General features: G+C 31.0%; 1 pseudogene; it reads left to right on the top strand.

Annotated features, from left to right (window-relative positions):
* The first annotated feature begins 2,157 nt into the window (after window positions 1-2,157).
* LOC120614472 (uncharacterized) lies at window positions 2,158-2,276 on the top strand (annotated as a pseudogene).
* The last annotated feature ends 4,735 nt before the right edge of the window (window positions 2,277-7,011 follow it).

Here is a 7,011-nt window from a genome sequence, read left to right as displayed (position 1 = left end):
CTTTTACTTTGATCATTACATCACTTCTGAGTAACATATACTCCAATATTGACTTTTTTCAGGTAATAGATAACTTTCTCCCACTTATATTTATTGAAATGGAATTGTTTAGTAACAGGTCTGATACTTCTTATTACAGTATGCTTTCTTTTTCATGGTTTTCTTTTCCTTTTTTCTATTATAATTTTTGTGTCCTGAATAAATTAAGGTAGGAAAGCACATTATCTTAGTCTCTAAGAAAATTATTTGACTAAGTTCAATTATTATAGTATTATTAAATAAATAAATATTGTAGTATTTGTGTCCATTTTCTTAGTAAAAATTGCACATTGTTTAGATTTAGTAATATGTGTAACCATTTTTTTTCTCACCTGTCCATTTATCTTGGTTTCTTTGTGCCATATTGACTAAATTTTTATCATCAGAACTTTTATATGTATATATATATATGCACACACACACACACACACACACACATATATATATACACACACATATATATATATATTTTTTTTTTTCTTTTAGATGAAAAGCTTTCTTTCTTTGTCTGGGTCAAGTATCCCTAGTGTATGCTTCAGTAGCATCTTTTACAAAGAAATTGTCTGTCACACAAAATTAACATCATGGGGACTCTCATCCCTTCTTCTGTAGTCAGTTCCCTATGTTGTTCTGAAACTGTAGAGAAGACAGACTATTCTGACTCAAGTATTCTAGTTTTTATTTGGCCCCATGATTCAACCGATTTTAGAGGAATACACAATGTAGGTGTTAAATTTAGGCCAAATATATATTTTACCAAGGACTAACATACTTAAAATACACTAAATTGTTTGCGACTCACCCCAAACTCTATGATCTCATTTCCTACATTTCTTCCCATTGTTCACTTGTCCCCTGCCAGATTATTAGGGGCCTCCCTAATAATCTTTCTTAAACAAGCATTCCCCAATCTATCATTCTTTATCATTCATCCCGCTTTCTGTGCCATCACGGCACCGATTTTTAGCAGTGATATAACTTGTTAGTTGTCTGTTTTCTCCACTAAAACATAAACTCTATGAGAATTTTATACATGTCTCTAAACATCTGTTTCCCCATATGGAGGTAAATGCCTGCTCAATGAATGTCGGTTGCGAGAGTGAATCAATAATGCATCAGTGACACATGATGGATGTTCAACAAGTGCCAGTCAATAACCCCCCGCCAAATGCCCCAGATATTTACATAGATGAATATTTAACATGAAATAGAAAGTATATTACATTCCAGATAATATCCAAATTATGTAGATAATTTAAGGTGTTCAGATATGTTTTTAATACTTTTTTATGCCTGGATACAAAATATCATACGATTCTGTTAAATAAGCACAGTTCCTGTATTCAAAGAATTCTCAGTCTAGGGAAAAAGATAAGAATATGTGCATGTATATTCCAAACTTTGTAAAAGATCATGTTGGATAACAATATTTTTGAGGTCTGAGATTAAAAGTTTTTAAATATCAAATTGTCTTACGAAGTCTAGTACCAAAAAAACAAAACAAAAAAAACCACACAGAACAAAACATCCATACTGTTGGATTGTATTTATTCTTTCTTTGTTGACATCCTTTTTAGGTTTCATTCTGGTGGGCTACACCTAACTATAATCTCCTATTAAGGGTAATTTTCTGTTCAAGTAATCTGCCTTCATACTGAAAACTGAATTTTTATTCCTTGTTTACCGTACCGGTGATTTCTGCCTTCTTATGTTTATCAGTCCTTCTTATTAGGCCAAACTTTTCAAAGTACATTCTGGAAATAAGACAAAACTTAGGTAACATGTTATTTAAAAATACATCGGAGTTTTTTTTTACACTGAAATAAGTATAAAAATATCTAGTTCCTACTCCATCCCACCCAGCTCTAACGGCAACGGTTATTATAATGCAAATTGCCACTGTTGAGATACATCTTTTCATCTCTATAAAATAAAAATCATTAAGTATTCATTTTGTAAAATGCAGCATCTCAGTGCTATTCCTTCAGGAGACCAGTGCTAGGCCACTAACACTGCTGTATTTACTGTAATTGAATTTCTCTAGAATAGCAAGCTGTTAGGACTATTAAGTGCCCAATCAGAAACTTCTTATATATCTCAATTAAAATGTGATAGCTAGTCTATGGCCATGCCACCCTGAACGTACCAGATCTCGTCTGAGCTCGGAAGCTAAGCAGGATCAGGCCTGGTTAGTACTTGGATGGGAGACCACCTGGGAATACCGAGTGCTGTACGCTTAATAAAAAATAAAATGTGGCAGCTACACAGGATAGATAAACCTGCATGCCTTTAAGCCATATGAAACTCTAAGGGTTTGCTATCAAATGCATACTTAAAACAAAAACAAAAACAAAAAAAAAAAACTCTTTATGAACTTTATGTACCTATATATTTTATCCTTCCAAAATTTTCATTACCTCACTTATCCTCTTAAAGTAAAGCCAATTCAAGACTATTAGGGTTAGAGGTCTATCTTTTATCAATTGTCTCTAATGATTTTAAAACAGTCTATATGTTGGAATAAGGTGAAATTATAATTATGACTCATTACAGTACTACTAAACTGTCAAATTGAAACTGTTCAGTGATATTTACCCAATAGTGCTTAGGGTTTGTTTGGTTGCTTTAAGGAGCAAAGCAGTTAATATGTGCAGCAAGTGTATTTTTCAGTATTTGATTTTTAAAACCATTATCATTCCACTGGCTTTATATCTTTACTCTCATTTATTTTCTAATGAAACAAACTTTTCTGCTGAATAAAGACTGACTATACAAATAGCATATAAGTGTGCATGTGTGTGTTGATGCATGTGTGCTCACTCCCATTTTTTAGTTTCTTTAGTATATTTAATTTATAAACAGACCTATTGCTTTTAGCATGTATACATGGGATCATGTGCATGCATATTTATTAATATAAGTAGTTAATATAAAATGAGTATAATAGATTTTTCTAACATTTTGGTTTACCAAAACATGATTATGCTAATTTTAGAAAATAAAATCTGATCACCACATTTAGAGATTCAGTTGTTATAATAAAATGAAAGTTACATTAAAATAAAAATTGCAAACAGTGGCTATACCACTGTATATAAAGATTAGCAATTTCATTTGTACAGGAATTAAGAAAAATAGGCACTTAAAGACACTTGATGGGAATGTGTCTACAGAGGCATTTTTTTTTCAGAGTCTACAGAATGTTGCAGAATTCAATCATAAATATCGCTAAGCTAATGCATATTTAATCTGTGAAGTACTCGGCATGTGGTTGTACTTTAAAAATTCTAGGACTCTCAAAGTCACAAGAATATCAAAATATTTCTGTGGGAGAGTTTCTTGGTTCTGTATCTAAACACTTCCTCATTTAGAAGTTTTAACCTCACCAGTCAGAAGCACATTTTGGTCTGTTATATCAACTGATGAGAAAAAAAATCTCATATCTATGATGGCATTTATTACAATTTCTCTATGCTGTGCCTTTTAACCTTTTACAGTAAGTTTTTTTTTTCCCTCAAGTTAACTGTGAAGTCAGAAAATGTACATTTGACCTTGGATTATCTAGTACTGAAAATAAATGTATGCCTCCCCAAACATTTCCTGGACCGCTATAACTATTTTTTTCCATCATTGTTGAAAACCACAATATACTTTATTTTTCCTTTGCGATTATCTTATTAGTATTTAATTAATACCTAATTTACAATTAATACATAATCAAATAATTAACTATTAAGATTAATATCGAATTAATTTTATGTGTTTACATATATTTCATGCATTTGCTCAAAAAAATCCATCGTGTGCATGCTGCGTGTCAGTTTCTAAAGCTATTGAACATTAGCAAATATGTAATTCCCTTCTGGAGTTTGCAATAAAGTAAAGAAGACAAGTAGGGAAGGAAATAAAGCACAGTGCTGGAGACAAACCAGAAGAGGAAGCATGAAGCATATGGTATGTTACTTAGACTGGGTCATCAGTTACTTCCTTTGAGATGTTGTTTAAGCCAAACCAAAAAGACCGTGATTATCAGCCCGGGCAAAAAACAAAACAGATGAAATTCCAGGCAGAAGAAATAGCAGGAGTGAGAAGTTCCTGAAACAAGAAAGAAATAGTCACTCTGCTTTTTTCACTCAAATAAAATTGCAGTCTAAGGAAGAACCAGAGCGATTCCATGTACCATGGACTCCAGCCTGGCACGTGTTATAGATGAGGCTTTTAATACTTGTTGAATGAACTTTAAATGAACTGAGAAGTACTTCAATGTTCATCACCATGACTACTTCCTTTAACATTTGGAAAGGATAGAAATTTTCAGAATTTGAAGAATTTATTTACAGTAAGTGTTATTGCTTTAATTTTGGACCTTAAGGTGAATAAAATATATTCTTAATTTTATCATAATTGTCATATTTGTCTATAACTTCTTTCATACATAAACTGTATATTTATTAATAAACATTTACTAAACTTTTATGCCGTTCTTCTTCCCATAAACAATCAGTTAAATGTGTTTTTTGTGCATCAGTTTTGTTATTGTAAATTGTGCAATATTGTTTTGAAAGTAATTTTAAGTTACATGAATAGTACACATTTATAGGATTCATTCTGCTTCTTCTGTTACAAACTCAGCCTGTATTTTCAATAAATATTTTGAGATATTATTGATGTCTGATAAACTGCATATATGTAAAGTATACCACTGAACGCATTTCAGCATATATATATATATATATATATACCTGTGAAACCATCACTAAACCAAGAAAATGAGTATATCTCTAATCTCAAACGTTTCTTTGGGTGCCATTAGAATCCATTGTTCTCTTTTCCATTCCCTCATTCCTAGCAGATTCCCTCATTCTTGTCACAGCAGATTCATTTACATTTTCTAGAATTTTATGTAAAAAAAATCACACAGTTTAGATTCATTTTTTTCTGACTACCTTCGCTTAGCATATTTATTTTTAAATGCCCACGTTTTGTCATCTGTATCTATAGTTCATTTTTTGTTGCTATTAATATTCTATTGTATTAATATAAAGGAGCTTGTTCATCTCTTCAATTATTAGTAATCATGTGAATTATTTCCAGTTTGTGTGTGTGTGTGTGTGTGTGTGAGTAGTAAGATCGTATTGTGGTTTTAATTTTATTTCCCTTATTTCTGACAATGTTAGCAAGTTGCACTTTTTTTTTTTCAAATCTAAATGTCTTCTCTACTAAGTGTCTGATCAAATTTATTGCTTTTTAAATTTTTTTATTCAGTTTTTTTAAAATTTGTACTTTGTCTTCTTATGATTGGGTAAAAGATTTTTACATATGCTAGATACCATTTCTTTGTTGGATATGTTCTGAGAATATTGTTTTCACTGTTCTTTGCTTCACTTTTCATTACCTTTGCAGAGTATTTAGAGGAACAGAAATTACATTTTAATGATGTTAAATTTATTTATTTTTAATATCTTGTTTTTTGTTTAATATTTAAGAAATCTTTGTCAGACCCAAGGTCGCTATGATATTTTCTTACATTTATTTACAAAAGTTTTAGCATTTTATTTCTAGTATTTATTTCTGTGATCTATTTCAATTTTGAATTTGGTATGAGGAAAAGGTATAGTTAATTATTTTGCTTATGGCTACTTAATTTTCCCAACATAATGTGTTTTAAAATTTATTCTTTCTTCATCGAATTGCTTTAGTAACGTTGATGAAAATTAACTGGCCGTAAAATTGTGTTTACTTTTAGACTCTATTTGGTTTCTTCATTAAAATATTTTTCTATGTTTACAAAAAAAAAGCAAAAAAAAAAAACTCCTCTTAACTATAGTTTTATATTAGGACTTAGAATCTGGTAATATAAGGTCTTTTTTTCTTCAATTTCAAAGTTGTTTTGGCTATTCTAGTTCTTCTCAAGTCCATATAATTTTAAAATTATATATTTTTAGGTTCTCAATTTCAGCTCCCCAAAATCCTGTTTTCTTTATAATTTGCAGTGTCTCTTTGTCTATACAAGGCCAACCCGTATCCAGACCAGGTGCACAAGTAAGGTATGAGAGCACTGTCACTCTCTGCTTATCTGTGTGTGGTTTGCATTGGCGCATTTTGTAATTCAGGTCATCATAGTTTCCTTGGATTCAATACTCTCTGTTAGTTCCATAGAAACTATGATTTTTGTTTTGTTGTATTTTTGGTTATCACATGAAAGCAGGTGTTTAACGTGACTATAGAAGCATCTGGGCCTTAGAGTTTTGGATTCAATTTTAATTTCTTTAATATCTATTGGCTTAGACAAATGGTTTGTTATTTCTCGTGCCAATTTTAGCACTTTATATTTTTTTCAGAAATGTTTCCATTTTTTTCCAAAATTTCAAATCGATTAATATATACAAGAAGTCTTCACTTTGCATTCATGTAATCTGCAAAAATTTTAGTTACCAGGGTTTCATTAAATAACAGCATTCCTCCAACCACATGGTTCAAATTTCAGTTATCATGGTATATTAACTTTGAGTAATCATGTAGAGTATGAACTTTGCTTCTATCTCTTCAATTCATATATCATTACATAAATAACAGATGTGTATCACGATTAGTGATCAATCATCACTCCTTTCAAAGTCTGTCAGTTATTGGTACTGTACATCTGTTATTCATTCATGTCACAAACAGTCAGCAGTGCACCTACTGTGTGGCCCTCTTGGTTCCCAATGATAAACCGAAATAATATTTTATAAATTAGGTAATAGAAAGAGGGAATTGGCCAAAAAAGACAAAAGTGCAGCAAAAACATGGAAAGGGATAATGCTAAAAATGAAACTCAAATTGAATGTAATTGGAGCAGTTACAAAAGAAAGAGCTGACCATGGGAATGTTGACACTGCCACCATTTCAAAAACTAGGTATGCAGACATAATGTAGTTTAGGTTACATTTATCAACATAAATGAGAAAGTGATTGTGACAAGAAAGAGAA

This window comes from Pteropus medius, unplaced genomic scaffold (genome assembly GCF_902729225.1).
Source record: "Pteropus medius unplaced genomic scaffold, Ma_sr-lr_union100, whole genome shotgun sequence".
NCBI classification, from domain to species: domain Eukaryota; kingdom Metazoa; phylum Chordata; class Mammalia; order Chiroptera; family Pteropodidae; genus Pteropus; species Pteropus medius.
Note: the sequence above shows the minus strand (reverse complement) of the source record. Positions and strands in the feature narration are given on the sequence as shown.